General features: G+C 39.2%; 1 pseudogene; it reads left to right on the top strand.

The window, feature by feature from the left end:
* The first annotated feature begins 4,462 nt into the window (after positions 1-4,462).
* LOC125347566 lies at positions 4,463-4,910 on the top strand (annotated as a pseudogene).
* The last annotated feature ends 2,332 nt before the right edge of the window (positions 4,911-7,242 follow it).

Raw genomic sequence — 7,242 nt, forward strand, 5'->3', positions numbered from 1 at the left:
TCCAGTGTTGCTAATGTAATCTCTCCTACCATCAGAAAAATAAGAAGTATTGTGCTCACTAAGTATTTAAAAACAACAAAAAAATTTAAAAGAACTTAATATAATCCTACCAATACTTAAGATAATGCATTCCATATGTATGTATGAATATGTTATACATGGAAAAGCAAAGAAATATTTTAATCTATTCTAGGTCTAGTGGAGCTTCACATCACTATCAATGTAAAACAAAAGGAGAAGAAAAGAGTACAGAGTCAGACAGTGATACTATAACATGCCCAAACCAGGACTACAGGAACTCATTAAAGCTCATGCACAGAGTCCACTCTCCACTGTGGAGCAAAGAGCTCAACTTAGAACAACACGGTCAAAATTATCTTTAATTTTACTCAAGTTCTTAATGAAAAGGCTTCTTTGTAAAAAAGTTAACCTAGTACTTCTAATAAGGTCATGATTTCAAAAATCTTACACATGGGGCTGGGGATATAGCCTAGTGGCAAGAGTGCCTGCCTCAGATACACGAGGCCCTAGGTTCGATTCCCCAGCACCACATATACAGAAAACGGCCAGAAGCGGCGCTGTGGCTCAAGTGGCAGAGTGCTAGCCTTGAGCGGGAAGAAGCCAGGGACAGTGCTCAGGCCCTGAGTCCAAGGCCCAGGACTGGCCAAAAAAAAAAAAAAAAAATCTTACACATGTTAAATGATCTCTTATAGTAATTTCTAAATCTCCAATTAATCCTGCTATTTACTAAAAGGGCAAAATACAAGAAATATGACAACGTAGCTTTGAAATTTTCAGTAAAAGAGTAACCAGTACTTTTAAGAAAAAAGAGGAAGGGAAGGAGGAAGGAAAATTGGAAGGAAGGGAGGAGGAGGAATAGCAAATATCTAGAAAAGTTTGAGTTCAAGATTAGACGTCTGTTCAGATACTCTCATCTTGTTTTTCTAGTCCTCCCTTCATTGTGGTTTCTGTCTTTTCCTTTCTACTTTCATTTTTATTTTCTCGTTCCTTTATCAAATATTTGTTGATTTTTACTAGCAATATGTAAAGAAAAAGAAAATTGAAAATAAGAGAGGCCCATTCATCCAGTCTTCTCTGCCAGGAGTAGGTAAGGCTCATTGGGGAAGAAAGAATTGATCATTCTCCAGTCCCACATGTATCATAAACGCCTGTGTATTCATTGTAAAATAAAACTGTTTACTCTTTCATCTGGATGCATTTCCCAGAAACAGAGAAATCAACATCTAACTCTGACTCTGAGTGCTAGGAATGTTATCTGATATGACAGAAAGAGAACAATATATTTTGCATAAACACAAGTGATAAAATATCTGAATGAGTTCTAAACACAGCATAGAGAGCTTGAGAGGAGAGGCAGGGGCTAGATATCATTAAGAAGATTTAGGTTCTAAACCAGACCCCAGCCTGGACACCAAAGAAGAGAGTCCCAAACGAAAAGATTAAAGAATCCCAGAATTTGGCAGCCATTAAAAGCCCAATTTTGCGTTCTTTGTGTGTTTGTATGTCCTATTGTGCTTTTCTGACCTAGATTAGTCTAGTTACTCAGAGCACAGCAGTATAGCTTTGCTGTATCGTTGCCCCATGGCTTAATTTCCCAATTAAACTTAAACAAATTTCTCAAATGCTCATAAAACCCTTGGTGGCAAGATCAGTGCACCTGAATATTTAATTATCTGACTGTCAGTTTGAGACACAGATAATTGGCAGCTAATAGAACATGCCTAAGACCTTAAAACAAAAGATTCTACTTAGGACTATTTACTGAACTACAGATAACATTTGGTTTTTAATCTTAAAAAAGTAAAAGGATTCTAGAAAACTAGAAACAAATTAAAATAATAAGGAAGGAAAAGGGGAAAGATCATTGAGTTACAATTATTGGAGAAGCAAAACGTTGGCTGCCATAAAATGATAGAATGGTTAGTAAGAAGCTCTCTGTGTGGGTCTCCAGAATAAGTGATCCTCAAATAGAAAATCACAAGGTTATCTCTCTCTCTCTCTCTCTCTCTCTCTCTCTGTGCTGTAATGAATGTTTCAATCTATATAAATACAAAGATAAATTGAATAAGAATTTATCTCAGACAACATGTTACAAAGTAGAAATTCACCCAGTGACCTTCATAAATCAACTTAATTATATACCTAATGAAATAGCTTGAGATTTGGCTAGAAGATGATGAAGCCGAGGTAGTGATGAAAGAGTTATGGAGCTCAGGAGAGGTCCCAGTGGGAGCCCAGGGAATTAGTCTTAGGCTCAGTCTTACTTTACATCTTAATTACTGATTTCAAAGAAAGGCTAAACTGCACATTAACTAATTTGCAGATGGTCCTAAATTGGCAAACATTGAGAATTGTGGATTAAAAATCTGAAGGGATTTTCAGAGGTCCGAAATAGAGAGCAGGTGAAATCCAATCCTTTGAGCACTAATAATAATATGATGGTGGTGGTCATAAAAGAACCAAGTTAAGTCCTTTTGTGAAGGGATCGTGAAGACAGATATGAAAGAAAACACTTTTCTTCAGGACACAGAGTGGAGACACCTCATGTGTAGGACAAGTTGAGAGCACAGCAAAGACTAAAACACATGCCGTTGAAAGAACAAACATAAAAGTTTCTAAAAACACTGTATTTCCTTTTGTCTCAAATCCTTCTGTGGCCATCTTCTGTTTTCTAATTTATTTTTATTGTAAAGGTAATATACAGAGGAGTTACAATTATATAAGCCAGGTAATGAGTACATTTATTTTTTAACTGGTCACCTCTTGCCTCATTTTCTCCCAGATTTATCCCTTTTGTCCTCCCCCCATGAATTGTATAGTTCATTTCCAACATGGTTTCTAGTGAGTATCACTGCTGCATTAGTTCAACCTTTGCCTTACCATTTTAGTGTCCCCCTTTGCCTTCCCCAAACAGATAAACTTATATACAATACAAAAAATACAGAAATCCAAAATAGCAACAAAGGCAAAAACAAAACCAAAAGTAAAATAATAAAAAACCTCTTGTTTCTATTTCTTGTAGTTCATTTTGATAAACATCATTTTATGTGATCATATGCACATAGCTATTGAGCCTTTATGATCCTCTCCTATGAATATCCTCCTTTAGTCTCACTGTTTGTGAATGCCTAGAGACATGTATAATTTTTCATGTCCCAGTGTATTTTTTCTTTAACTATCCAGTATGTTTACTTATAGATTTATAGGCACATTCTAGTTACCACAAATGAGGGAAAACATGCAAGCTATGTTTCTTTGGGTCTGACTTGCTTTGCTTAATATAATTTTTCCCCAAGTCTTTCCTTTTCCTTATGAATGGAGAAATATTATTCTCTCTGATAGATGAGTAGAATGCAATTTTGCATACTTACCACATTTTCTTGATCCATTTGAGGGACAACTGGATGGATTCCATATCAATGGTAAGCAAGGCTGCAGTGAACATGGTTGTGCTGGTAGCTTTACTGTGGCCTTGCTTGTGTTCTATTGGATAAATGTCCAGGAGTGGAATTTCTGGGTCATAGGGAAACTCTATGTTTAGTCTTTGGAGGAACCTCCATACTGCTTCCCAGAGCAATTGAACAAGTTTACATTCCCACCAGTAGATGTAGTAGCAGTTCCTTTTCGCCACATCCCCTTGTGGCCTTTTTCATTACAGAAGACTAAGGAGTAGGATGGTACCTCAGTATACAAAGAATGTACTCCCAAATAGCTGAGAGAGTAAGGTGGTAGCTAGGGAAAATTGACCAAAATTCACAAATATTTCAAAAAAAAAATTGTGGAAAAGCCAGAGAGGTTGGATGTGAATCTTTATAAGTAAAGTGAGCATAGGATATGGTACTATGGAGTGAGGACTATCTGCCTAGTAGAACCCACAGAGTGTCCAAGTTCATAATCAGCAGAAGATCACAGTTATAAAACAAAAGTGAAACAGAGTCAGTAGCAGATATCCATGTGTCTGTCACGTGCACAGTGCTGCTAGAGTTGACTTTTTTAAAAGTTGTTTTTCCAACCACTGAAAGTACTATATATCCTACAATTTGGAGAGCAGGCTTTCTACCTGCTCTCCTGAAGTGGAGCTTTTTGTTCTACAGCTACATGAGCAGTCTGGCTTAAGTAGAAAGCAACAACAGCATAGTAGCCATTCTCTTCTTTCCACAGCATGGAGAGAAGTAACTCTGTTGACATGCACAGAGTTAAGCAGAGATTGCAAACCTCAACTTGCCCTAGCTCAGCCCCAAACTGAACTGACAAATACAATTCCCCATATGGGTGAAAGTTCAGTTAAAAATCCAAGAGCAAGGGACCCTCCCCACTCCCACCCCCCAGGTATTTTCTCTTTATAAGAGCCTTCTATGGTCAACCAAGCCTAACGAACCCAGTTTACAACCAAAATCAGCAGGACTCTTCCCTTTCCAGTTCCAGGTGTAGCGGTTCAGACATGGCCAAGTCCAAGAACCACACCACGCACAACCAGTCCTGGAAATGCACAGAAATGGCATCAAGAAACCCAGATCACAATGATACGAATCTTTAAAGGCGGTGGACCCCAAGTTCCTGCGGAACATGCATTTTGCTAAGAAGCACAACAAGAAGGGCTTTAAGAAGATGCAGGCTAACCGTGCCAAGGTCATGAGCGTGCGGGCCCAGACAATCAAGACGGTGGGGAAGCCCAAAGTCGTGAACAACAAACGCAAACTCCCCGAGCAGCCCACCCGCAAGCTGCAGCGCTCGGGAAGCGCATTCGCGCCTACATGGCCAAAGGTCGCAGGCTTGCTATGCCGAAGGCCCAAGCCAATGCCCAAGCTGCAGCTGCAGCTACTACTCCAGCTCAGGTCCAGGTCGCAGCCCCTAAGGGTGCCCAGGGTGCTGTGAAGGCCCCTCAGTGAAGACCCGCGTCTGCCCACGCGAGACGGTGGACTGCGGTGGCTCCCTGGCCGCTGTCTGTAGGGGGCTGGTGGCCTGTGTGGGTTCTACCAATAAACCTGAGGCAGGATCTGGAAAAAAAAAAATCAGCAGGAGGAAAGAAACAACCAGAATGTAAACCTGGAAAAATAAAAAATAAAGACATTCAGAAAGATTCTCCTATTTGGGAAGAGATCAGGACATAGTAGCGGCATAGAAAGAACAAGGGGGGAGGGCAAAATGATATAAGGAATAAATGAATATGACTAGCCCATGTTTTCTTTAAGGCAATTAAAAACCCCAACGAAAACAAACAAAAAAAAAACCCAGCAATGAAATTCATTGACTAGATAAAAAGCAAATTAAATATGACACAAACTTAATAATTGATGAAATATTTTAAAAATAATTGAGTCTACTTTAATTCTAAAAGCATTTCCTCAGAGTGGCCAAGAGGTTAAGCAGTGAGCTGGAGAGAGGAAGCTGATTTGAATGAACAACTTAGCCAAGCAGTGAATAGGAAGGACAAGAGCAGTCCAACGCAAATAGTAGTTATTGATTCTCAAAGCTTATCACCCATGTGTCATCAAAACACAGAAGACATAGGATTGCTGGAGAGGTTGCAAATGTTAATAATCTATAAAAGTATTCTGCCATAATGGAAAAGAAGAAGAGATTCTGTGGAAAGAAGGACCAGAGTGTTCATTGTTTCCTCTCACAAAGAAGTTAATGGAAAACCAGATGAATGTTAATGAATTACACAAAACTGGGGGGGGGGGGGGGAGGGTGATCAGGAGGGGAAAAAAACTGGGAGAAAGTGAGAGGGGGTAACATTGTTCAAAAGGAAATGTACTCATTACCTGACTTATGTAACTGTAACCCCCTGTACATCACCTTTATAGTAAAAATTTATTTGTATTATTATTATTAAAGTAACAAAATAGTAAGAAAGAAAGATGAAAGAGATAGAATGAAAGATGAAAGAAAAAGATAGAAAGAAAGAAAGAGAAAAGGAGAGAGAAACAGAGAAGGAAGGAAGGAAGGGAAGGAGGGAGGGAGGGAGGGAGGGAGGGAAGGAAGGAAGGAAGGAAGGAAGGAAGGAAGGAAGGAAGGAAGGAAGGAAGGAAGGAAGGAAGGAAGGAAGGAAGGAAGGAAGGTGAATGAGAATAAATGCTCATACTGAATGAGGAAGGTAAGGGACATTTTAAGAATTTTTATCAGTCAAGAAAGAGGCACTAGCATGTTATTTAGTTATTTAGCATTATGAATGTTACTGTCACCTCAAACTAATAAAGACAGCGAGACCCTTAGGCTCTGTACAGGCATTCAAGTATCTAGGCCGATGAGAGCTACACTCTGGAACATCTGCAGGAGCCACGACAGCAGAGGAAACAACTGGGGGATGTGATCTGGATGTTCTGTGTCTGGACTCAGAAGTGACATATCACAGCTGCCCAACTGCAAGAACAAACAACAAGGCCATTGGAGGTGTAGAGAGCAGGTGAAGCGACCAGCAAATCTCCTGACCCCACCTCCCACCCCAGATAATGATGGGATTTGTACAGAGAACAGCAAGCATTCAATCCAAATAAAAGTCCAAAGATCATCATCCATTTCTGAAATCACATTTCGAAATATGAAATTTTGGAGCTGCACTGCAGAATTAAATACATTAACATAAGATCCGTTTTTGCTCTTACTTCTGGAAAGTAGTTACTCTGAGAGAGCTTAATATTCTCTTATTGTCTTTAATTGATGGCTCAAACTTTTTTTCAGAGATCTAAATGAAAGGCATCTTGTTTTCACAAAAACAAGTTGATGTTCTATTTAGCTGTTATTTTCAGAATAAACAAGCTGAAATTATTCATCTGAACATTGCACTTCTTCTTTGCTACCAGCAAGGGGAGTTGTAAGAACTCTGAAGCTTCCCCTGATATGCTGAAAAAAGAGTCTGAATGGAATAGAGAAAATTGCAGATTCAATTAATCACTTTCCTAAAGTGAGCAGGGTGGGCTACGAAGGAAAAGAGGGCTCCATCTTGAAGAGTTTTAGAGCATTACATCCATTAGCGTAACAGTACTTATTTCGTGTGTCAAGTTGCCCCTCAAGTTGCTTTCTAGTTTATTCTGTTTTCTCCCCTAAATAAGACTTATAGCTATAGGCAGACTTGCTTTGAGGGGGATGATTTTCTCTCTGTTTCTAGGATTAAAAGACAAAAATATATTGCCTGTATCTGAATATTTAACCATGATCCATCACAGACCTTGAGTCCTTCCCTCTATCTTCCTGTTCTAGAAACTTCCTTCACTTTCCTAG

The sequence above is a fragment of the Perognathus longimembris genome, chromosome 3 (genome assembly GCF_023159225.1).
Source record: "Perognathus longimembris pacificus isolate PPM17 chromosome 3, ASM2315922v1, whole genome shotgun sequence".
Taxonomy (NCBI): Eukaryota; Metazoa; Chordata; class Mammalia; order Rodentia; family Heteromyidae; genus Perognathus; species Perognathus longimembris.